General features: G+C 46.8%; 1 protein-coding gene across 3 annotated transcripts in view; it reads left to right on the top strand.

Annotated features, from left to right (window-relative positions):
- GAP43 (growth associated protein 43) overlaps window positions 1-24,626 on the top strand; it is a 78,501-nt gene that overhangs the window by 43,874 nt on the left and 10,001 nt on the right. The window contains exon 4 of one of the 3 annotated variants that reach the window (XR_010593847.1): window positions 716-1,386. The exons of 1 other annotated variant lie outside the window; for it this stretch is intronic. The gene's annotated coding sequence lies outside the window, so the exon portion shown is untranslated. Of the gene's footprint in view, window positions 1-712; window positions 1,387-24,626 lie in introns of those variants that run through there. One more of the 3 variants, XR_010593849.1, reaches the window with a different exon arrangement.

The raw sequence follows: 24,626 nt of genomic DNA, 5'->3' as shown, positions 1-24,626 counted from the left end.
CTCATATGAGAAGAGATAGTGGTACAATAAACAGAGGTAGAGTTGGCATCTGCTTTTCATACCCCTATTGGACTAGGTGGCGGGGTGAATGTGTTCATGCAGAGCTCTTTGTTTAGGTATACAGGCATGTCCCATATATCCTCCTGAGAGGTCTCCATGAAACTTGCATGGAGGTCCTTTGCAATCCTCTCCTGAAGGTTTCTAGGGATGGCAGCCTTATTTCTTCCTCCATGGTAGGACACTTTCCCACGCCACTCTGCAATGAGTTCAGTTGGCACCACTGCAGTCCACAGATAGCAGCATACAGACCTGGGTGGCTTAAGGATGCTAGCAGCAGCTGTGCTCTCTGTGCCTTTATGACCATCAGGAGTGAGATACCAGCTAAAATCACCACTGGCTGTGGGAAATGGTGCCAATATCCAGTGCCATTGTCCTATACTCATACCCTGAAATAGGGACTGGAATAGGGTCTGAAATGTTATAGCTTCATGCAACAGATAATCCTTGCCCACTCCCATCGTCCCTGGTGGGCCATATTCACCCTGGCTGGGGCTGGAGAGCAGTGCTGTGCAGAGGCGCTCCAAAGCTTAAGTGTCAATAAGCATTTCTCATTAAAAGTGTTTGTGGGAATCAGGGAAGGGTGTTTTGAAATTTATCTTTCCCTTTCCCATGTGGCTGTAAATCCAATGGTACATCTGTCTGTTTTTATCAGCAGCTTCTGGCATGGCAGCCTGGAGGGATGCCCCGCCACACCCGCTGAATGCCTGGCCCTGATGAGCAGGAAAAAGAAGAGGACTAAGGAGAACACATTCAGCAAGTTCCTGCAGGCCGTGCTGCATCAGCCCATGAACGAAGGGCCTGGAAGGCCAATATGACTGACAGTATGGAGAAAGACAGAGAGAAAAGGAAAAGTCCAGGAGTCTCAGCAGGTGTAAGAGCGGGAAATGCACCAGGACATAATGAGTCTTCTCAGGCAGTAAACCCAAATGCTGCAGACCCTGACTGACCTACAGGTCCAAAAATCCTGGACTCTCCACTTTTGCAGTCCTTGGAGCACTCCACTATCGCTGCTCCCTAACTGCCAACATACCACAAGGCATCATGGGCCATATCGTTATCCCTACCACACTCCACTCCAGGATACAGCAAAGAAACCCACAGCTTCACACACAATGACCTGTGAGCACCACGACTCATGTATGCGTAGCCACAATGGACTACATTTATTTACTCACATGGACATAAACATTTATTTCCTTTATATTTCTAATTTTTCACCCCATTAAGTTATGTTGAAAATTTGTATACCATTGCCTATGGTTTCTTTGCCCACGGATTTTCTGCACTGTTTTTTTTTCTACTCAATAAAGTTCAATTTTGGGACAACCAAATTATCTTTATTAACTCACAACACATATTGCAGAATGCATAGCGGCACTCAAAGGCAAACGGCACTTGTAACTGCACCCCAAGCACCACAGAATTCATGGCTTAAGGAAAACACCTGTCACATTTATTAATATACAGCAAACACTACACAATTCTTAGCAGCACGCAAAGCTCCAGGCCCAGAGAACACTCTGGCAGAGCATACTACTGTGACTGATAGTTAAAGTGCTCTTTCAAAGCCTCCCACAACCACATAGCTCCAAGTCTGGCTCTTGGAATAGCCCTTGGGTCTGGCTGTTCAAAGTCAGCAGGCAGTCTCTCCACCTTTGCCCTCCACGCTGGTGGCAGCTTTTCCCCCTTTGATTCACAGATCTTTCTCTGGTGCTGTGGAGGTGGCCAGTGTACAGCTTCATGAGCTGGGGAGCAAGGGGGTAGGCTGGCTCCCCAAAATCACTATTGGCATTTCAGTATCACCAAAGGTAATCTGCCAGTTGGAAAAGAATGTCCCTAATTGCAGCTTTCTGAACAGTCCTGTGTTCCTAAACATGCGAGCATCATGCACCTTCCCTGACCAGGCAACACTGATGTTGGTGAAGTGTCCCCAGTGATCCGCCAATGCTCGCATAACCATAGAAGTAGCCCTTTCTGTTGACGTACTCTGTGGCATGGTGCTCTGGTGCCAAAATAGAGAGATGCATCTATTGCCCCACCGCAGTTGGAGAACTCTACTGCTGCAAATCCATCCGCTATTTCCCATACATTGTTGAGAGTCACAGTCCTGCATAGCAGGAGACGATTAATGGGTCCTGCACATTTGCATGACAATGGCACCCACTGTGGATTTTTCAACACCAAAATTATTTGCCACTGACCAGTAACAATCCGGCGTTGCAAGCTTCCAGAGTGCGATCGACACTTGGTTCTCCACTGCCAATGCAGCTCTCATTCTGGTGCCCCTGAGCTGAAGGGTAGGCCACGCTCAGTACACAGATCCAGGAACGTGGCTTTTCGCATCTGAAAGTTCGGCAGCCAATGCTTGTCATCCCAAACCTGCATTATGATGCTATCCCACCAGTGAATGCTCATTTCTCAAGCCCAGAAGCAGTTCTCCACCAGCTGCAGCTGCTCTGTGAACACCACCACCAAACTTGAATGGGTTTTCGCTATGTCCCGCCGCAAACGGTCCTTGAAGAAATCCTCATGTCCCCGATTGTTGCATTACTTCCTGAGGATCTGCAAATACAGGAGACTCATGCCGTGTGTAATTGCAACATTCAGGAGAATAGTGCAGAACTCTGTGGGCACCATGATTCTCTCAGAGATGGCAGAGACTGAAAAGTGCTGCATGGGATTGTGGGATTGGTTTAAAAAAGCTTAAAAACTAAGGGATATGGATGGCATTATGGGATGGAGAAAATTGCATGCTGGGAATTTGACCTCTATCTCCCAGAGATCTCTGGGCGAGTTATTACTATCCCACAAAACATTGTCAAAATGGCCCAAAATGTATTGTGCTGGATGGCAGCGCATGGCATGCTGGGATACCTACCGATTGTCTACCGTATTTTACATCAACACACGCCCTTCTGGTGCGTACACACATCACTGCACAAGCAGCCAAGTATGCTTATGCCTGGGTGATATAAAAACGTTGGCATCTGCATACCAACATAACGTGTGTCAACCAAAGTTTGTAGTGTGGCCATGGACTAATTAAGCGAGCCATATGCTACTCTCAGTTGCATTGGTTTAAATCTGGAGTGTCTCCATTGAAGTCAGTGGATTTACTCCAAATTTAGACAGGTGCAAAGAGAGATCAGACTCCAGTCTGGTTGGTCTGAGGGAGTCTATGATAGCTGGTGTAACATGCACATGGTGGGGTGCAGGAGAAGGTGCGAGTCACACCAGTTTAGACTCCCTTTTGTCTTTCCTAGATTGTCTAAAACTCAACTCTGAATTTGGCTCACCCTCACATCAAAAGCACTCTTAGAACACCAGGTAAGAATACAATGAAGCACAGAAATCTCAACTAGTAAATGTACCTAAGGAAGCAAATTGATTTTCCTTTGTACAGAAATGAAGAATGCTCTCCTGCTTAGTGAAATAGCCTTAAAATGGAGCAGTCTCCCCGTTACAACTTTACAAGTCTAGCAGGTTTGCAGTTCCCAGAGGGCTCTACATCCCAGGAGCCATACACACTGGCAGTCACCACTTCCGCTCACTTCCTTAGAGAATGCAAGTCTCCAGGGACACTTTTCAAGATGTAAAAGCTTTGTTTTGAGTTGTATCAGAATACACTGGAATGCGTTACCTAGGGAGGTGGTGGAGTCTCCTTCCTTGGAGGTTTTTAAGGCCCGGCTTGACAAAGCCCTGGCTGGGATGATTTAGCTGGGAATTGGTCCTGCTTTGAGCAGGGGGTTGGACTAGATGACCTCTTGAGGTCCCTTCCAACCCTGATATTCTATGATTCTATGATTCTATGATTGACCCAGGGACAACCTAGGGAGCATTGCCTATATAGAGATTTGCCTATGGGCAGCACTGTCTACTGTAATGTACTTGCTACACTGATCTACACTGGAGGATTAGAGTGTGTAACTGAGATGTTAGCATTGGTCTATGCATCACTGGCACGATACAGAGCACCTTTAGCATACTTATTTCAATTACTTATCTCTGCATCTACACAAAGCAGCATAGGAAAGTGATGCAAGCACATTTCCCCAGGGGAACAGTGGTGTAATTGTAACCTGCAAGCTAGTTTGCCAGCACTTCTTGTCTACTGTAATGCTCTATAGTTACAAGCTAAGAACAAACATTAGCATTGCTCATAGCATGCCCCAGCACTATAAAGCCTGAGCCTGATTTTCTGTTGCACTGTAGTCTTCTTCCTAGCATATGCGCAATGTGCCTCAGGTGGCATGTGACCAGGATTCATCACTGGATTTGGTTTGCTGGTTGGATCATTAGCTTCCCCAGCTTGACCTGGGCTCTGTAGTCATTTGCATCAGCGCAAAGTGGGTGTAAAATGCTTATGGACACATTTTGCACTGGTGCAAATGACTACACAAGATGCAGAGCAAGGGGACATCCGACACCACAGCTTCCGAAGGTTTGTAGCAGATTTGTGGACAGAAGCTTGGTGTATTAGGAGCTAATATGCAGCATACCGCAATTTTCCAGAGTACATGATCCCTATGTGGCCCCCCGCTTCTCCTTTACAGGATGGAGCGTTCTACCTGCTCCAGTGTGTACACTAAAACTATCACTGAATGAGGTTCTCCTTAAACAATGTGTGCTGGAGTTGTATGTTTGGAGCAGAAGGACCTGAGTTCAAGCCCTGCTTATATTCTTGGTAATAACTGTGTTTAGTAATAACTATATGGGATCTGGCTATTGAACAATCTTCCCAATGAGATCAGGTGAAGCAAGAGCGTAGCTATCGTTGAGAAAGCCTTTCGACAGTGATGCTCGCAATACAAGCAACCCCCTTTTATTCCTACCAACCAAAACCAAAACAAAACCCTCTAGTCCATGCAGAGTATTGACCCCAAAAACGGAAAAATGCCAGAGACTCCACAAAGTCCACTACACACTTCACTATTGCTATTGATTTTAAATGGAAGGCACTCATATACTAAGGTGATGGTTGGCAATATAAAATCAATGCTAGACAGATAGAGTGATCGCTGCTGCGTGCCGTACAGTCATGGCCATGCAGGGCACTGCAGCCATGGATTCTCTGTATACCAAGAGCTGCTAGGCTGAATGTTGCAGCTGAACACTAAGCATATCAAGTATCAGTTGGGATTTATTAGTCAAAGGAGCAAATCTGAGAGAGCCGTCAGGGTTAGACAGCTCTGCACTTTGTGCTGCAATTCCTTTAAGGTGACAGCACTAATTCCTCCATAAAATGATAGGCTTAGGCAAATTCCACCCAGTCAGTGTGATCAGATTAGATGAACATTCCTTGATCACTTCCAATCCATGCAGCAGCTCCATGGACTCGGCTAAAGTGGACCTATGCGCTCTGAAATTATGCGGCCATGCAAATGGCTGCATAGGAACATAGGAATTGCCAGCCTGCATTACAGCCAAAATCCATCATGTCCAGTATCCAGTCTTTAACAGTGGCTAGTACCAGATGCTTCAAAGGAAGGTGTAAGAATGCCACAGCAGGCAGATGTGGGTTAATCTGCTCCCTATATTAGGGCTCATCCTGATCTCTGATAGCTAGACATTGCCTTAAACGGTGAAGCAGGAGATTTAATATCCCTTTGAATATTTCTGCTATTACGATAACTCAGGATATTCTTGATAGCCATATAACTATAAATTCCTTTCTGAATCTTGCTAAATTCTTGGCCTCAACACCTTCCTGTGGCAGTGAGTTGCACAGTTTAATCACATATTGTGTGAAATATGCCACACTTTAATTACATCAAGTATCAGAGGGGTAGCCGTGTTAGTCTGAATCTGTAAAAAGCAACAGAGGGTCCTGTGGCACCTTTGAGACTAACAGAAGTACTGGGAGCATAAGCTTTCGTGGGTAAGAACCTCACTTCTTCAGATGCAAGTAATGGAAATCTCCAGAGGCATTTCCATTACTTGCATCTGAAGAAGTGAGGTTCTTACCCACGAAAGCTTATGCTCCCAGTACTTCTGTTAGTCTCAAAGGTGCCACAGGACCCTCTGTTGCTTTTTAATTACATCGAATGTCTCCTTGTTCTTGTATTATAAGACAGGGATAACAGAAGGTCCCAATCTATCTTCTCTAGGCCATTCATTTTTATCATGTCCCCTCTTATTCATCTCCTTTCTATGAGAAACATTCCCAGTATTTTCATATATGAGCTTTTTCAGGCTCTTGATCATTCTGGTAATTCTTCTCTAAGCACTCTCCAGTCCAGCCTTTTTGAGATGGGGTGACCAGTACTGCACACAATGTTCCAGGGGAGGCTGCATCACAGATTTTGTAATGGCATTTTCATATCTTCTATATTGCTCTCCATCCTATTCCATGTGCATCCTAACATCTTTGCTTTTTCGACTGCAGCTGCACATTGTGCTGAGGTCTTTATTGAACTCTCTATAGTGATCTCCAGGTCCCTTTCCTGACTTTATCATTCTCCCTTTTGTAAAAATGCTGCATAAATCTTGTATTGAGCCACATGATTGGCTGTAGAGTGGGCCAGTGGCTAAAGAGGCCAAAAAATGTAGACAGGAGCAGGATGCTTTCGGAGCAGTTGGTTGCAATGCTGAGTCCTGCTAGGGCACAGCGCCTGCTCTTGTGAAGAATCAGAGCTCTGCAGGACAAGCACTTTTTTGGCTCTGGAGCTCCCAAGATGCTCAGCAAAGTAGTTCCTGCATTCCTTAGGAGCTTTGCCAGAGTGAAGCAAAAGCAGGCTGGCTCCAACTGTGTACTTCTTAGGACCTCTACAGCTAGGGACATTTCTGCCCTATGGAATTACAAAACTCCACAAGAACAGGGTCTCGCTCTCCTTCTCTGGATTTTAGAACTTCTTCAGGGCAGGCACCTCTTCCAACAAGCTCCACCCACCCAGTTCAATTTTATCAACTCTTCAGCCACAACCCCCTTCTGTGGACTCCCTGTTGCGCCAGGGTCAACTCTGAGAAGAAACCTTCCTTGGGCGGCTGCTGCACATCTCTCAAGGAAGAAGAGGAACTTCAAGTTAACTTGTGAGAATAAGTTGGATGGTGGAGGGTGGTTGTAGGCTGTGGTAGGCTGTTCTCTGGAGGCTTAGCTGGTTTGTGGCAACAGGCTGCTGGTGAAGGTGGTCTCTCCACTGTGCTGGGACTTTCTACCTAATTCCATGGGTCTTGCTGTATAATTCTGAGGGGCCTTGCCACATAATATAGATCTAATGCACTGCACAATACAAGGAGTCTTGACTTTAGCCTTTTCTTCCTGTGTCCTTAGAAACTTCATTCACTCCATGGGACACTTGGATGGGTTTGAGGATCTCAGCTGAGTCCTTAGCATATAGTAGCCCATATTGTACAGCTGTCACCTGTGGGGCTGCATGAAAAGACAGAGAGCTATGGAAGGCTGGATCAGGATAAAGAGCTAAAGGAAAAGGCTGTTTTTTTAACCCTGGCAACAATATGACTCAAAGCTTTCATGTAAATAGGCTTAAATAGTCATTAGTGATCACACTTAAATACTGGTCATGGTACCACACAGCTTCCATCCATCTTTTCAGCCAATAGTAAATGACTCCTTTTCATCATGAAAGAGAGCAACAGGCATGAAGAGCAAGAGATGGAGGCGAGGAGATGTTAGTGAGGATGACTTGATGTGACCCTGACCCTGGTGGAGCTATAATACTTGCTGAAGAGATTCATAGATTCATAGATTCTAGGACTGGAAGGGACCTCGAGAGGTCATCGAGTCCAGTCCCCTGCTCGCATGGCAGGACCAAATACTGTCTAGACCATCCCTGATAGACATTTATCTAACCTACTCTTAAATATCTCCAGAGATGGAGATTCCACAACCTCCCTAGGCAATTTATTCCAGTGTTTAACCACCCTGACAGTTAGGAACTTTTTCCTAATGTCCAACCTAGACCTCCCTTGATGCAGTTTAAACCCATTGCTTCTGGTTCTATCCTTAGAGGCTAAGGTGAACAAGTTTTCTCCCTCCTCCTTATGACACCCTTTTAAATACCTGAAAACTGCTATCATGTCCCCTCTCAGTCTTCTCTTTTCCAAACTAAACAAACCCAATTCTTTCAGCCTTCCTTCATAGGTCATGTTCTCAAGACCTTTAATCATTCTTGTTGCTCTTCTCTGGACCCGCTCCAATTTCTCCACATCTTTTTTAAAATGCGGTGCCCAGAACTGGACACAATACTCCAGCTGAGGCCTAACCAGAGCAGAGTAGAGCGGAAGAATGACTTCTCGTGTCTTGCTCACAACACACCTGTTAATACATCCCAGAATCATGTTTGCTTTTTTTGCAACAGCATCACACTGTTGACTCATATTTAGCTTGTGGTCCACTATAACCCCTAGATCCCTTTCTGCCGTACTCCTTCCTAGACAGTCTCTTCCCATTCTGTATGTGTGAAACTGATTTTTCCTTCCTAGGTGGAGCACTTTGCATTTGTCTTTGTTAAACTTCATCCTGTTTACCTCAGCCCATTTCTCCCTTTTGCATTTGAAAAATATGTGCTATCTCGTGCAACACCGTATAGCTACAGAAGGCCTCATAGACACAGTGCTGAAAGAGGTGTGAGCAGCCAGGTCCTGTCGATACTAGAGTTCTCAACATTGCTGACTCTAGGGAAGCTGAGCTGTGGGAACCTAGAGTAGATCCCCTGGAGGAGCTAGAAGAAGGTGTAAGAAGATATAAGTTAAAATAGGGGATGATTACACCTTAAAACCCCCTGCTCTTCTTGATGCACTTCTCTCTTCTGGCACGTTGGCACGTGGACTTGATGCAATGTGTAAAGAGGGAAGGTGAGGGGTTCAGTGTAAGTGCAAATGGGCTGAGTCCATTACAGCACAGACATAACTGAGCATCTAAATTCATCCCCTTCCTGGAGCTAGGCTTTACTGGTAACTCAAAATCAATAACATGACATAAACTTCATCCCATGCGGCTTCCCCATGATAGCTGCCCCTAGGGTTTGGGACCTTCTTTGTCCTAACTCACTTATATTCTAGTTGGAGTTAAGTGGACCCACCAGCTAGCATGGCCCAATAGTAATGGCTGGATTTGAATGCATGGGGTGAAATCGCGACCACCATTGAAGTCAGTGGCAAAACCCCTATTGACTTTATTAGGGCCAGGATTTCACCTATGGTGTTAGCACCTGAGCCAAGTATGATTTGTTTGCAGTGTTGTTGTAGCCATGTTGATCCCAAGATACTAGAGAAACAAGATAGTTGAGGTAATATCTTTTATTATACCAACATCTGTTGAAGCCCCGAAGAAGAGCTCTGTGTAACTTGTAAGTTGTTCTCTTTCATCAACAGAAGATGGTCCAATAAAAGATATTACCTCAACCATCCTCGTTTCTGTAGGATGACTTGACAGAAGAGCTGTATATCTCGGTACAAGGTCTTAGGATCTGATTCTGGACTCCTGCCTTGTTTAGTCATTTACAGCTGTGCAACATGGGTGCACAATCCCACTATATCAGAGGCGTGGCATTCCTCCTTTGCACTAGTGTAAGTAATGACATTAGAGGCAAGCCAATGGAGACTAAGGCCCATGTTATACTTTGCCATCCTGCCACATTCAGTTCCCCTTTGGTAAGTTCATGTGAGTCTAAGGGAGTCTAGGGGCTTGATTCTCCTACACCCTCTAGTGAAGGATTTGTATGTTTCTTCCCCTATCTAAATGTTGACTGCGTGAATTCTAATGTGTGACATGCTATGAGTTAGCCCACTTTGGAAGACACTGGCTTTCTGTCTTCCCTTTCTGTTGGAGGAGACAAAAGGCTTATTTTAGTCCTTTCAAAGCCCTTCAGACACCTGGCTGTTTTCTGATGCATGTTCTATTTGGCTTGGTGTTGCCCATGTGGGCTATCAGATGTAGAAGAATGAAGGTCAAAGGGGGAGTAAACCACAACTGACCCTATGATAAAACACTGTATGTGTGTGTGTGTATGTTGGGATGTGTTTTGTTGGGGGGAGGGGGGTGTTTTGAGAGATGTGTTTTGGGGAGGAGATTGTGTGTACTGAAGTTTTTCTGTGTTTTGAAACATCTGTGTGGGTTTTTTGGGTACATGTGCTTAAATCCCAACATGAATTGGAGCAGCAGCTGCACAGAGCAACAATTTAGGTGTCACCATGGAAACTGCTAGGTTGAATGGTTTCAAGGATACTCCCCATTCCCATCCTTTTCCAGTGGGTGCTCTCCCATTTGGCTACATTTGGGTCCCTCTGTTTCAACTGAAATCTACCACTGCTCCACAGAGATGCCAGGGCCTGCAGTGCAACATGGGGAGATGGTCAACATGGATTCCATGAGCTTTGTAATAGAAATGACTTTCCTTCATCTGAAATCGGGTCTCATTTTCTCAACCTTTATAAACCCCACTACAACATCTTATGGCCCACAACACTGTAGTAACATTTATTGCTAAAGCCTTTTGAACCATTATGGTAACATTTTTTTTATAAGCATTGCAGTCATGGGTCATGTTTGGCCACTCACTGTGGCCCTGATCCCAATAGTCATGATTATTCATGATGACAACACATTACTTACTATTAATTATTAATAATATATCACACTTCTTTCACACAACACTCTCAAAACTATTTACAAACACTCCCCCATTGAAATAAAGCCATATCTGGGGTGGTACATAGTAGTTGTTCAGTAGTAACTAGCCTCACTACACAACCTTTTGGGAAAAGAAGTAAAGAATACAAGATCCAGTTTAAACTGCAGAGGAATTTAAGGAAGCAACCAAATTGGAACTTTGCCAGTGTTGACCCCCCTTGCTGAGAAAAGTGCCATAGAACCTTTAGAGACTACTGATTGTACAGCAGACACGGTGTGCCTTAACATGATGGGGGCACATTGGTTAAGTACCAACTCACAGAGAACAGTGTCTCTAACTGAATCAGCTACGGCACTTGTTCTTTGGAGAGCTCCATCCAAGTTCTGATATTTAGTGAAATACCATAATATATGGTCTTTCTGGTCAACGAGAAGCTCTTTAACCTGCCAAGCCCTGAATTTAGACTCGTATTGCAGCACAGGATGCTCTTATTAACACCTGTGGTGGGCCATGGAGTTCCGTGAGTTCCTGACACTGTTTTAGGAGCCAGATTGTAGCAGAGTTAGAAAACTGAACTCTGAATTCAGTTCAAGGTAGGTAAGTGAGGAGGCAACTGATGTTCAACTATTTTAAAAGATATTTATTTGTAAATTCTATGGGCCAGGTTCTCAGCTGGCTTCAGTGGAGCTACTCTGATTTAAACCAATTGAGGGGGCTGGCCCTTTGTCTGCATGTATATTCCATTGATGCTGTGGGATATTAGGGTCCATCTTACATCATTTGCGCACTGCAAGCTCAAATGGTAATATCAAAATAACAATGGTTACCATGTACATAGCACTTTGCAGCTGTAGCTCTCAAAGCACTTATCCCCACTTCAGAACTGGAGACCCTGAGGCACAGAGAGGTGAAATGACTTGTTCGCTGCCAAACAGTAATTCAGTGACAGAGCCATGACTACAATCCAGCTCTCCTGATGCTCAGTCCAGTGCTCTGCCCACTGAGACCTGTGGCCTCCCTAGGTGGAATGCCCGTCAATTGTAATAGAAGTTCTGCATGCATTGCATTTGCAGGACCTGGAGTACAATCAGAATTTTGGGTGAACGACGGACCCTTAAATTGCTTAAGCAGTTAAATTAATGGAGATATCCTATCTCCTAGAACTGGAAGGGACCTTAAAAGGTCATGGAGTCCAACCCCCTGCCTTCACTAGCAGGACCAAATACTGATTTTGCCCCAGGTCCCTAAGTGGCCCCTTCAAGGATTGAACTCACAACCCTGGGTTTAGCAGGCCAATGCTCAAACCACTGAGCTATCCCTCCCCCCTTTAATACATGCATTTAAATTCATTTTCATTGATGATCCTTTGTGGTAGCTGCAGCTATCAGCTCCACCTTCTCTTCACAGTCTGGCCAATGGACCAGTGGATGGTGAGGGCTAGAGAGTGATCAGAGTTCAACTAAGAATGGCAGATGAGAAGGGGGGCTCCAAAGCTCTCAAACTTAATATATCAGTGGTTATGTGAAATGAGTGGGGGGGTGTCTCTGTCTAGTTCTCAGTGGACTGGGGTCCACGTCAGAAAACTCACCACCACTGTCACCATTTGTGGGCAGTCTCAGCAGGGCAGCCAGAGTGCATGGGCCATGCAGATTGAACCCCACTCTTGCCCATAGAGGATGCTCTTCTAGGCAGGGGTGAGGCCTAACGCCAGGGCAGCAAGAGGAAACACATATCATTGCTGTAGGGTTGCCAGGTATCCAGTTTTTGACCGGAACTATTACAAGTCCGGTCGGCAGCGCAGTGGGGCTAAGGCAGGTTCCCTGCCTGCTGTGGCTCTGGGCGGCTCCCAGAAGCAGTGGCATGTCCCTCCTCCGGCTCCTATGCGTAGGGGCAGCCAGGGGGCTCCGCACGCTGCCCTCTCCCCAAGCGCTGGCTCTGCAGCTCCCATTGGCTGGGAATCTCAGCCATTGGGAGCTGTGGAGACAGCGCCTGTAAAAGGGGCAGTGCGCAGAGCTGCCTGGCCACGCCTCCACATAGGAGTTGGATGGGGGACATGCTGCTACTTCCAGGAGCTGCTTGAGGTAAGCGCCACCCGTAGCCTGTACCACTGATCCCCTCCCGTACCCCACCCTCTGCCCCAGTGCTGATCCCTCTCCCACCCTCCGAACCCCTTGGTCTCAACCTGGAGCATCCTCCTACACCCCAAACCCCTCACCCCCCGCACTCCCAGCCGGAGCCCTCACCTCCTGCACTCCAACCTTCTGCCTCAGCCCAGAGCTCCCTGTGCACTCCAAACCCCTCAGCCCCAGCCTGGAGCCCCCTCCTGCACCCCAAATCCCTCAGCTCTGGCCCCACACCAGAGCCCACACCCCCCAACCAGAGCCCTCACCCCATCCCGCACTCCAACTCCCTGAGCCAGCCCAGTGAAAATGAGTGAGTGAGGATGGGGAGAGTGAGCAATGGGGAGGAGGGGACGGAATGAGTGGGGGGCAGGGCCCCGGAGGAAGGGCGTGGCAGGGGCGGGGCAAGGGTTGTCAGTGTTATGCGAGTAGAAATTTGGCAATCCTACACTGCTGCCAGTACAGCAGCTGTTCTTTGGATAAACAGCAGACTTCAGTCTCAAGGGGCTTCAGGTCCCCATTGGTCACGGCACTCAACAGATAAACAGTGTGAAAGAAAACGTTTCTTTGTGTCTCGAGCTAGAAACCTTCTTCAGGTCTGCAGCCAAACGACTGTGAGAAAGATGGATGGAATCACTGATTTTTACCATAGGGACTAAAGGGAAAGTGCCAGCCAATCCTGAATAATGGAGAAGACAACCCTACCAGCCGTTTCTCTACCAAATATCCCTTTCACACTTGTGCTTGTAGAAATGGGCAAAGTGGCCAGCCTAGCTGAGGACTGACAGTTTAATGGGTACCACATGGAAATTCTGAGTGTGACATTCACCCAGCCTGGTTGGCATGTGATGGAGGCATGCAGCCTGTATAAAATGCACCTGTCTATATATTCAGGGACTTACACGACATGGACCTGTTGTATAGTCTTGCCTGCAGTGTCCCTAAGTTGTACTAAGGGCTAAGTTGTAATGAATTGAAAGGAGACTTGTTACCAAAGCTGCTGGCCACAGATAGACCCTGTGGTTCTGTCTGGCACTGTAGCTCCTTGAACGACTAACACAACCTGTGCTGACTAGTGTCACCACACAGGGTCTACTAAGTCCTAGCTGGGACAAAGCAGTCATGGGAGGAACTGCTAGTGCACTATATTACTCATTGCTCATGGGACAAAAATACTAGTTTCCTTCACTAGTCAAGAGGATGGTGCTGTAGTTAGGTCCTGGTGTCAGGAAGCAGCACTGATAAGACAGATGGATATTCCATGGGATCTCTACATTTCTGGTCCCTATGTGCCTGACAATCCAAGGAAGCATACAGGAACCTTGAAAGAGTGAGACGTACGGGAAGATCAGTAGGCAACTGCTTAAGGGATTTATGCTGTGGTCAGTCACCAATCCTGAATTACTTACTCATGTTTCCATGCGACTGTGGGTTCCAAACGCCTATCAGAAGCCTTTAGGTCATTTCCTGTAAATCACTGCTGTAGCCAGAGTCAAGAAGTCTGGAACCTAAAGTCACCCACCACACTCTGACCAGTGGAGACAAAGACAGTATTTGGGAGGAGGAAATGACGCCATAAGTGGCTGAGTGGCATAGGCTGAAGGGAAGAAATGAGCAGGGACCGCCCGATTAGGTTAAGACAGTCAATCACACCTTTTCCTAGCTTGCTAATGCAATCTAGGGCTGGCCCTGATAGAGTCACTGCTGCAAAGAATGACTGGATTTCTTTAATTGCCTTTTCCTTGACTAGGGAAAGAGGCAGTTTCAAGGTCAACCAGTCGAGGGCTATTGTCATACTATGTGCACATGTGGGATATTTTTCCATAAGAGAAACAGGGAGACCTTAATCTTCACTACTAACAATCTTCTGGGCCTTCTCGGTCACTCTCCAAGCTTTGATCAGCCACTTAACGCTTAAGGATTCTAGGTAGCATAATCCAGAAATTATTTCCTGTACTAAGAAATACAGGTAGTTTCACAGGTAGTTTCCATCTGGCCCTTATAGGAGGAGGAGTTTATTACAGGGCTTCTTGTTCCAGTCTTGGCTGTGGGAACACACACTCCTTGTCTTGATTTCCCTCTCACACGAGTGTCACAACATTGCAGCTCCACTGACTTCCGTGCAGTTACTCCTGATTTACCCCAGCGTGAGAGGAGAATCAGACCCCGCGTGCATTCCGGCGCCCAGTTCTGCTCACTGATAAAGTTAATTTTAGAATCTGTTCATCAACTTTAGCAGCAAAGAGCGCCCCCATTGGGCTATGCCTGCTTGTGGGACTCTCCATTTGGGTTGCTTGGGGCATTGGATCCCACGCCCTACCTAGAGATCATGCCTCCCAGCGTTATCGGAGCTCAGTTGAGTTGTTATGCAGACTCACGCCACAGCTAGTAAGAGAATTACACCAGTGCCCTCTGCTGTCCAGAGATCTGCACTGCACTGAGCAACAGTGGAGAAGCCTTGTATTTTCCAATGTGTAGGCTGATTGGGTAATTAAAGAGCTGGGCTTGCCACTGCACTCCGGTCATCTAGAGATGTCTTCATAGCCGCCTAGTCAGGGATGGTCTCTCATTGAGCCTGAATTCATTAACTGAGCAATGGAAGTCTTATTGTAAAAAGCTTGTCAGCCAATTAAAACAAGGCAGCTATTGAAAGGCAACTGCCCCTTATTTGCTGGGTGCAGCATTCAGAAAGTTCAGAGGGTGGAAAGTCCCTCCTGCAGGGCACAAACTGTGAGAGGTAGTTTTAAAAATGCCCAGATTCTAATTAAAATTGGAATTCTTTATGCCACTGGCAGCCATCTTAATGGAAAAGAATGCCAGTGCAAACATTGGTTAGTCCGCATGTGTACGACTTTTCAGACAGGCCTCCCTCCTGCTTTGTCATTCCTACTCTGTTCTGTACCCTGGAGTCCCAGTTTCCAGGCCCTAGCTGCAGTCATTTACACCAGTGTAAAGCGATTGCTGAGCAGGTGTAACATGCACTCATAGATTCATAGCGTGTGAGACTCAGAAGAGACCATTAGATCAGCTGATCTGACTTCCTGCATAACACAGAGCACAGAATGTCCTTCAGTTACCCTTGTCCTGGGCCCAATAATTCGTGGCGGAGGCGTAAAAGATAGGCAGCTGAGAATCAGTCCCAGAGGGTACAAACTGGGGATGGTGTCAACTCACTTTTCTGAGACACAAACTGTAGTAAAGTGGTCGCGATAGAGTTAACTGGGTTACCCAAAGTATTGTGGGATGGAGCCATGCTCCACTCATGTTAAGAGCAGATCTAATTCCTACAGCATATCTAGGTTGGAGGCTACCCCTGGTTTCCATGGCAATCTGGCTTAGTGGAAGGTTTGCAGGGTTCGTGAATCCCCAATTTATCAGTCTTGTAGTAGAGTGTATATTAATGGACACTGGGCAGTGAGGCGGATCATGAATGGTATGCATCCGTTGGACTGGGGGAGGGTAGGTGGGCGTGGGGTTGTATAGTAAGGCTGAAGCAATTTGTTCTTTTGTCAATAAGAGATGAGGGTGGAGTGGTGGTGGTCGGGGGCACAGGGATAGGGGCTGTCATCAGTTCAGAAGGCACTGGAAGAATTTCCAAAGTTTTTTGCTGCAAACAGGGAGCACCATTTTCCCCATGTCCAATTGGGGAGAGGAGCACACGCAAGGCCTGCGTCCCATGTTGTGGCGACAAGGCTTGTCCATTATGACAAGGAGGAAGTTATATACAGAGCTGGGTCAACCCAGTGAGAGCACATGGACCCTACAATTTTGTGCACTCCCTTCCTGTTCTTAATGCTTTTACCTTGGCTCAGCTATCAGTGGGTTACTGCGCTCCCACTGGTGCTACCACCTCTTTTTGAAGTCAGTCTTGGCTCTGCTCAGCCAGCCTTTCTCTCACCCACAGCCTGCCTCTTCACCTTCGCACAACTAGCACGCAACTACAAACCCTCCCGTGGGAGCTGCAGCAGGTAAACATGCACCTGAGGATCCCACCTGTCTACATAGCTTTCATCACACCTCCCCCACACCTGCTTGGCCTTGCCAAAACAGTGCCCCTAAAACTGCTGTACCCTCAGCCTCATGAGTTTGTTGGCTAAGATTAGCTGTACAAGCAAGTCTATCTCCTTACGCGCTTGAGTAATTTCCATGGTAAGCAAGCTGTGGTCTCTTCTCTCTGGGCCTTTCAGTTCCTTATAATATCAAGCCTTCTCTAATTTCTTTACTGCATCTTCTTGCTGGATGACAGGCTGAAGAAAATTGGACACTTCAACCACTGATCTGCCTTGACACAAGTTCCCACACACATCTCCCAGAGCATCTTCTAGAGATTGCAAGATCCCCAGAAATAGGGCACAGATATGTTGCACAGAGGGGCACTGCTGCTAGATGGGATGGGGACATCTTTTCCAATCTGTGTGCCAATAGGAGCTTCCTACTACCATCAAATGTCACATTCCACAGTTGGAAGAAAACCTGCGTATTCAAGCTGTTCACACATCAAAGTATTTCTCAGAAGGAGTAGGATGAGCAGGTTTTACGGTTTGTAGGCTCTTAGGGAAGAGAAAGAGATCAGAAAATAGGTTGTGAATTGCCTTTCCTTCAGGTCCCCTGGCTTGGGAGCCAATCAGGTCATGACTTGCCATACCCCCCTGTCCTGGTGCTAGTTCTGAAAAAGTGGGCCATTAGCAAGCTTGCCCAGCCTCAGGTTTTGGCCTACGACAGGGCTTTTGTGGAATTTCTCAGGCTCTAAATCCCTCTCTGGACTTTTGGCTCTGCAGCAGTTCTTGCTGCAAAGGCCATGGGTAGTACAACAGTGAGGTCAGGCTGGAGGGTCTAATGGGTAAGGTAGTGGACTGAGGAGGCATAGGTTTAATTTCTGGTTCTGTCATAAACTTCCTATGTAACCTTGGTCAAGTTACTCAGTGTTGTACCTCCATTCTCCGTCTGTTAAATGGGGCTAATGGCACTTGCTCACCAGGGTTGTGGTTTGGAATAGACCAGAGAAATGGGTACTATCTGGGCAGGTCATAATGCAGGCGCCACAAAGGTCAGAGTTCATTTTAAGTGTGTGTGTGTGTTATGTATGTGTATGTTATATAAAACGAACCAAAAAACTATATTAAAATTAAGGTTGCAAAGTTAAGCAGCTGAAAATTAGGAAATGCCAGTATTACAGTTGCCTGTGGTACTGTGGAATAACATCCTCAGGGGACTGGCTGGGTCAGGAAAGTGATTAATGGGAGTCTTTGCCACTTTAAATCCAGCTCAGAGAGCAGCCAAAAGTTGTTGGCTGCTTTTTTCCCCCTAGATAGTGGATATAGCAGGAGATTGGGAGTTAGATCAGATCTTGTGGGTTCTATGCCAGCTTTGCCACTAACACTACGGGCAATCTTGTCAAGTAATTTCTTCTTTCCTTTCCTCAATTTCCCCATCTGTAAAATGGGGATAATGATACTTTTCAACATCACAGAGGTGGCTGTGAGAATTAATGTTTGTAAAATGCTTTGAGATTTTCAGAATGCTGCAGGAGGGAAAATTCCCTCTACCACTCATGCCAAAATCCTCTAATTCAAGATCAGTCTTCATCTGATAAACCTGTTTAAGGATCATCATGCAAATGTTCTGGATACAGCACAACATGGCCAGGCCCTCAGGATCTGGAGAACAGGAACACCAGCACCTTCAAAGGATCTCAAACCCCATTACACCACACACCCCAAACCCCACTATCACTGCATTGAGGAAACATCTGTCACAGTTTAGGGCACGATTCCCCCTCATGGTCCAGCAAGGGCACCCAAGCTAGGCTCCTGCCTCCTCAGCCATCACCTCTCTTTGGTGGAAACCTGAATCTCTCTCTCTCTTCTGATCAGGGTTTTTTCCAGGCTGCACAGTTCCCTGTCTATGCTGTGATGTTCCCAGCAAGCCAGACAGCATAAACTGGCCTTTGTCTCTGCTGTGCTTTCTCGTCTGAGGCTATGAACAATTGCCCACCATTTTAAGTTACCACACAATTCTTTCTAAGCAAGCACATTTATTCTTAAAGTGAAAGCATTACAGAGAAAACATATTAAAACAATAAAAGAATTTACACATGTTCTAGCAAGCTTACCGGAGATCACCCCAACTCCAACAAGAACTCTGGTAAGTGATCAGTCCTTCACACCCACACAGGGGTTCTTCTGTGATTACAATTTCATAACAGCTTTTGCTCAGAGCAAGAACACACATGAATACGTCAGTATGTCCTTTATACAACTTGGGCCTTTGATCTTCAGATTCCAGGAACTGGTAATCAGCAGACAATGGTTCTTTCCTCAGGGCATAGCCACAAATGGTTGTGTCCAGAGGTGGAGATTTACAGTCACCTTCCCCCAGGTATTTCCTAGGAAACACACTTAACTTTTGTTTATCCCCAAAGTTCCTTCTTGTTTAAAATAGTCATTTGAAGCTCAATTCATTCCCAAGTTTTGCATTGACCATGTCTCCCCCTCAAAGAAGTTACATCCAATCCCAGAATAATACATAAACTTTGCATTCAATACAATGGATTCCAAAGATACTTAAACTTAGTTTAATAAGGTTTTTCTAAGATATTGCAGGAAATGACTCAAACTGTCACAACATCCCCTGAGAACACCATGCACTAGGATAAACTCAAAAACGAGGCACTGGAAGGAAGCCCACAGGACTCGCCGTATGTCAAAAGCTAAGACAGACCCCAGAATGCACCAAGAACAGCAAAGAAGAAGTACAGCAACAGTCCTGTTGCCCTCCAGCCTAGGATGCAGAAGACATTCCAGTCTGGAAACAGAACCATTTGAGTGCACCTATATGGTCTGTGAGGCAAAGGACAAGAGGAACCTAGGGCTCCTAGTAGGGTACAGGCCTCCAGTTGGAAACCCTGTCAACTTACTGGAGGAACTTGCAGAGCTGCTGACCAGCAGAGTACTGGAATCCCCCAGATTCCTTGTTCTCGGTGATCTCATTCTCCACATAGACAAGGCCACTGATACAACTGTATTTGATCTCATGGCTTATGTGGGATTCTGCTAGGCAGTCTCTGGATCCGCACATAGGCTGGACATTATCTTCAGCCTAGGACTGGATATTGGAGAGGTCACCAACGTGCCACTCTCTTGGTCTCATCACTGCCTCCTGCAAGCAAAGATCAGAGCCTTCCCTCCTTCCTGCCAGGACAGTGGGCAACCAAAGCTCATCCACCTTCCCCCCCACCCCTCCCAAAAGACTCATGAACTCCCTTGGTTTTCATCTCACCCTAGGAGAACAAGACACCCAACTACAAGGCCAAGGTGCCAATGAGTTAGTACAGCAATACAATCACCTGTTGTCTACTGCCACTGGCCACAAGCCATCCCCCCAACAATGACCTTATGGCCATGGACATAGGTAAAATCTCCTTGCTCATACTGATGGATCTCTCTGCAGTTTTGATACAGCATACAACAAAGAATAGAGAGGTTATTTTACCTCAATATCTGGCATTGGTATGATCTCTGGTGGAATACTATGTCCAGTTCTGGTGCCCACAATTCAAGAAGGATATTGATAAATTGGAGAGGGTTCAGAGAAGAGCCACAAGAATGTTTAAAGGATTAAAAAAAAAAGAGCTCCATCTATTTAGCTTAACAAAGAGAGGGTTAATGGGTGACTTGATTACATTTAATAAGCATCTAAATGGGGAACACATATTTAATAACGGGCTCTTGAATCTAGCAAACAAAGTGACTGGAAGTTGAAGCTAGACAAATTCAGACTGGAAATAAGGCTTATTATTTTAACAGTGAGAGTAATTAGAACAATTAACCAAGGGTGGTGGTGGATTCTCCATCACTGACAATTTTTAAATAATTTAAAGATTGGATGTTTTTTCTAAAAGATCTGCTCTAGGAATTATTCTGGGGAAGTTTTATTGCCTGTGTTTAGACAGGAGATCAGACTAGGTGATCAGAATGGTCTCTTCTGGACTTAGAATCTATTACTCTAGGTACTGCTACAAACACCTATATGACATAACAGGGGTAGATGGCCCAGCATTAGAATCACTCCAACAGAACTCAGAATAAAGATGAATAGCTACTTCTCCTCTACAATATCTATGTGAGTCCACTGGGAGAGATGTGAGATGTCATGGGCTTGGCTGTGAACTGCATGCCAATGCCATTAAGCTGTATGTCTTATTCTCTACTGATGCTACTAGAATGTCTACAGGAAATGAGCTATTGGATAAAGACCAACTGGTTCATGCTGAACCCAGGCAAGACTGAAGAGATGCTGGCTGGAAGGAAAAACACTTTGACGAGCTTGTCAATACCTTGTCTCTACTTTTCGCTGAAGGCACACAGCCCCCATTCGTTAAAGTGGTGTGAAGCCTCTAGGTCTTGTTTAACTCCTCACTAAGTTTGGATGATCAGTGTGACGGGTTGGATCACAGAAACCCCCTTGGGAGCTGCCACCCGATGTGCAAAAGACTACCCCTGCTTCTGTTTTTCCTGCCAGCTCAGGACTCCAGCACCCCGTCTTGCTGAGCCAGACACTCTCATCGGCTCCAACACAGATCCAGGGCCTGAATCACTCGTCCCAAAGCTGCAGGTTTACCTGAAGACAGCTCACAGTAGTGTGCTTGTCTTTAGCACTCAGATGCCCAACTCCCAATGGGTCTAAACCCAGATAAATCCGTTTTACCCTGCATAAAGCTTATGCAGGGCAAACTCATAAATTGTTCGCTCTCTATAACACTGATAGAGAGATATGCACAGCTGTTTGCTCCCCCAGGTATTAATACATACTCTGAGTAAATTACTAAATAGAAAGTGATTTTATTAAATATAGACAGTAGGATTTAAGTGGTTCAAAGTAGTAACAGACAGAACAAAGTAAGTCGCCAAGCAAAATAAAATAAAATGCGCAAATCTATGTCTAATCAAACTGAATACAGATAATCTCACCCTCAGAGATGCTTCAGTAAGTTTTTTCTCAGACTGGACTTCTTCCAGGCCTGGGCACAATTCTTTCCCCTGGTACAGCTCTTGTTGCAGCTCAGGTGGTAGCTAGGGGATTCTTCATGATGGCTCCTCCCCCTCTCTGTTCTCTTCCCCCCTTTATATATCTTTTGCATAAGGCGGGAACTCTTTGTCTCTCTGGGTTTCCACCCCCCCTCACTGGAAAAGCACCAGGTTAAAGATGGATTCCAGTTCAGGTGACATGATCACATGTCACTGCAAGACTTCATTACTCACTTGCCAGCACACACATATACAGGAAGACTCACAGGTAAATACAGCCATCTGCAGACAATGGGAGTCATCAAGATTCCAAACCATCATTAATGGTCCACACTTTACACAATTACAATAGGCCCTCAGAGTTACATTTTATATTTCTAGTTTTAGATACAAGAGTGGTACATTTATACAAATCAGATGATCACACTCAGTAGATTATAAGCTTTGTAATGATACCTTACAAGAGACCTTTTGCATGAAGCATATCCCAGTTACGTTACATTCACTTATTACCGTATTTTCTCTAAAACTATCTCAGTTACATTATATTGACTTATTATCAAGTTTTTATAAAACCATATAGACTGCACAACGTCACAATCAGGTAGCATGAGTATCTCAGAAAGCCCTGTTCCTCTTACAGCTAACTAGGAAATGTCGTCCCTTTTTGTACAAGGACCTGGATACACTGATCCACGCCTTTGTCCCCTCCAGGCTGTATTTCTGACCTCATTGTACCTGAAACTGAATGTGAAGATGGTGTGCCAGCACCAGCTGGTTCAGAATGCAGCTGCCTGCCTTCTTCTCCATGGCTCAGGCCTCAGTGAGCACACCAGGCCTGTGCTCAGGCCCCTCCCCTGGCACCCAGTCATTTTCCAAAGCCACTTTAAGGCCTTGATCCTAATTTTCAAAGCAATTAATTGATCAAGGCCCAGGTGCGTCAAAGATTGAATTCCAATCTATGAGCTACCCCAACAGCTGTGTTCCTTTTGAGAACTGCATTGTCCCAGCGCCCAGAATGAAGCATATGGGAACTGGGGACACCGCATCTGGCTATGGAACAGCATGCGGGAAGCTCTCTGGCTGCTCGCCATGCTGCACTTTTTCTATGGATAGGATCCTTTAGCCTGAACCAGGGCTGCCAGGCTGCCCTCTTGCACAAGCACTAGTCACTCCCCCCTCCCCCCCCAAAGAGCAAAGTACTTTATATACACATACCCGCAGAGCACGGCTATGTGGCTGTGTGTGCCGCAGGCGAGGGAACCTGTTCTGTGACAACACAGTAAATTGAGCTAATAACCATCCCTTGGCATCTGTAGCCCTTGCCAGCTGATGTATATTTAAAGTACTTTCAGATCTACTGAATGAAGCTCCATGAATAGGGTTACCATGTTTAACAAATAAAAAAAGAGGACCCTCCACGGGCCCTGGCCCCGCCCATTTCCCCACCCCACCCCCAACTCCGCCCCTTCCCTGCCCCAACCCCGCCCCATCTCCGCCCTAACTCCGCCCCCTCCTCCCTCCCATTCCCAGCCATGCGAAAAGGGCTGCCCGAGCGCTGCCGGCTTCACGGTTTGCCGGGCAGCCCCCAGACCCTGCGCCCCCGGCCGGCACTTCCCCAGCGCAGCTGGCGCCCAGTCGGGGTTGCAGGGTCTGGAGGCTGCCTGGCAAACCGTGAAACCGGTAGCGCTTGGGCTTCGGGCAGCCCCTATGCCTCCGGATCCTGCGCCCCGGGCCAGGCACTTCCCCTCCCGGGCTCCGGCGGCGCAGGGTCTGGAGGCATGGGGGCTGCCCAAAGCCCGTAGCGCTCGGCTCTTAAACAGAGCCAAAGAGTCGGGGAGGAGTAGAGCCGCCGCGGCCGGAGGCTCTGCTCCTCCCCTGACTCTTCGGCTCTGTTTAAGAGCCGAGCTGCCCGAGCGCTACCGGCTTCGGTCAGCCCCCCCATGCCTCCGGACCCTGCGCCGCCGGAGCCCGGGAGGGGAAGTGCCCGGCCGGCGGCTGGGGTCTGGAGGCAAGGGGGCTGCCTGAAGCCCATAGCGCTCGGGCAGCTCGGCTCTTAAACAGAGCCGAAGAGTCAGGGGAGGAGCAGAGCAGCCACGGGAGGGGAAGTGCCCGGCCGGCATTTTCCCGGACATGTTCGGCTTTTTGGCAATTCCCCCCGGACAGGGGTTTGATTGCCGAAAAGCCGGACATGTCCGGGAAAAACCGGACGTATGGTAACCCTATCCATGAACCTCCAGTCTGATTCCCTCAGTGAGGTGGTTCAATATCATTATGCCTGTTCTATGTGGGGTGCAAACTGTACTTGAACCTTGAGCCCATGCTACCTTGGTCGTGCTCTGTGAGACAAATGCTTCCTCAGTGAAAATGCACCGAAAGCAGCAGTGTTACAGCCAGATGCCAGTGGCCCACTCTGCAGCTGCACGAGGTTTCTGGTTCCTCAATGCATCTTCTTACTTGAAAGATGCTCCCTTACTGCTTTCCAAGACAGTGAGCTACCAGGCCTCCCCTTCCAACTACAATATAAAGCATCCCTGAAACAAGCCTCATTGCTGATTTTGCTGCTGCACCAACTGAGGAAGGTGCTATGGGAAATGGTGTGAGAGGAGACGCCCCATTGACAAGGGAGGCCCTGCTGCCTATAAAGCAATAACAGGCTCTGTATCCCCCTCTCTGGTGGGTTTGAATGGCTCAGTTATGGTACCTGTTTCGGTGCAGAACGCGTTGGTTTGCTGAGGGCGAGCGAACATACTGACACCATAGAGCAGTAGATAGGAGTGAAAAAGCAACCTGCCAGCAATAGCTTAGCCAATGCCCCTCAGCCGTTA

The sequence above is a fragment of the Chrysemys picta genome, chromosome 1 (genome assembly GCF_011386835.1).
Source record: "Chrysemys picta bellii isolate R12L10 chromosome 1, ASM1138683v2, whole genome shotgun sequence".
Taxonomy (NCBI): Eukaryota; Metazoa; Chordata; order Testudines; family Emydidae; genus Chrysemys; species Chrysemys picta.
This window is presented reverse-complemented; position numbering and strand designations above follow the sequence as displayed.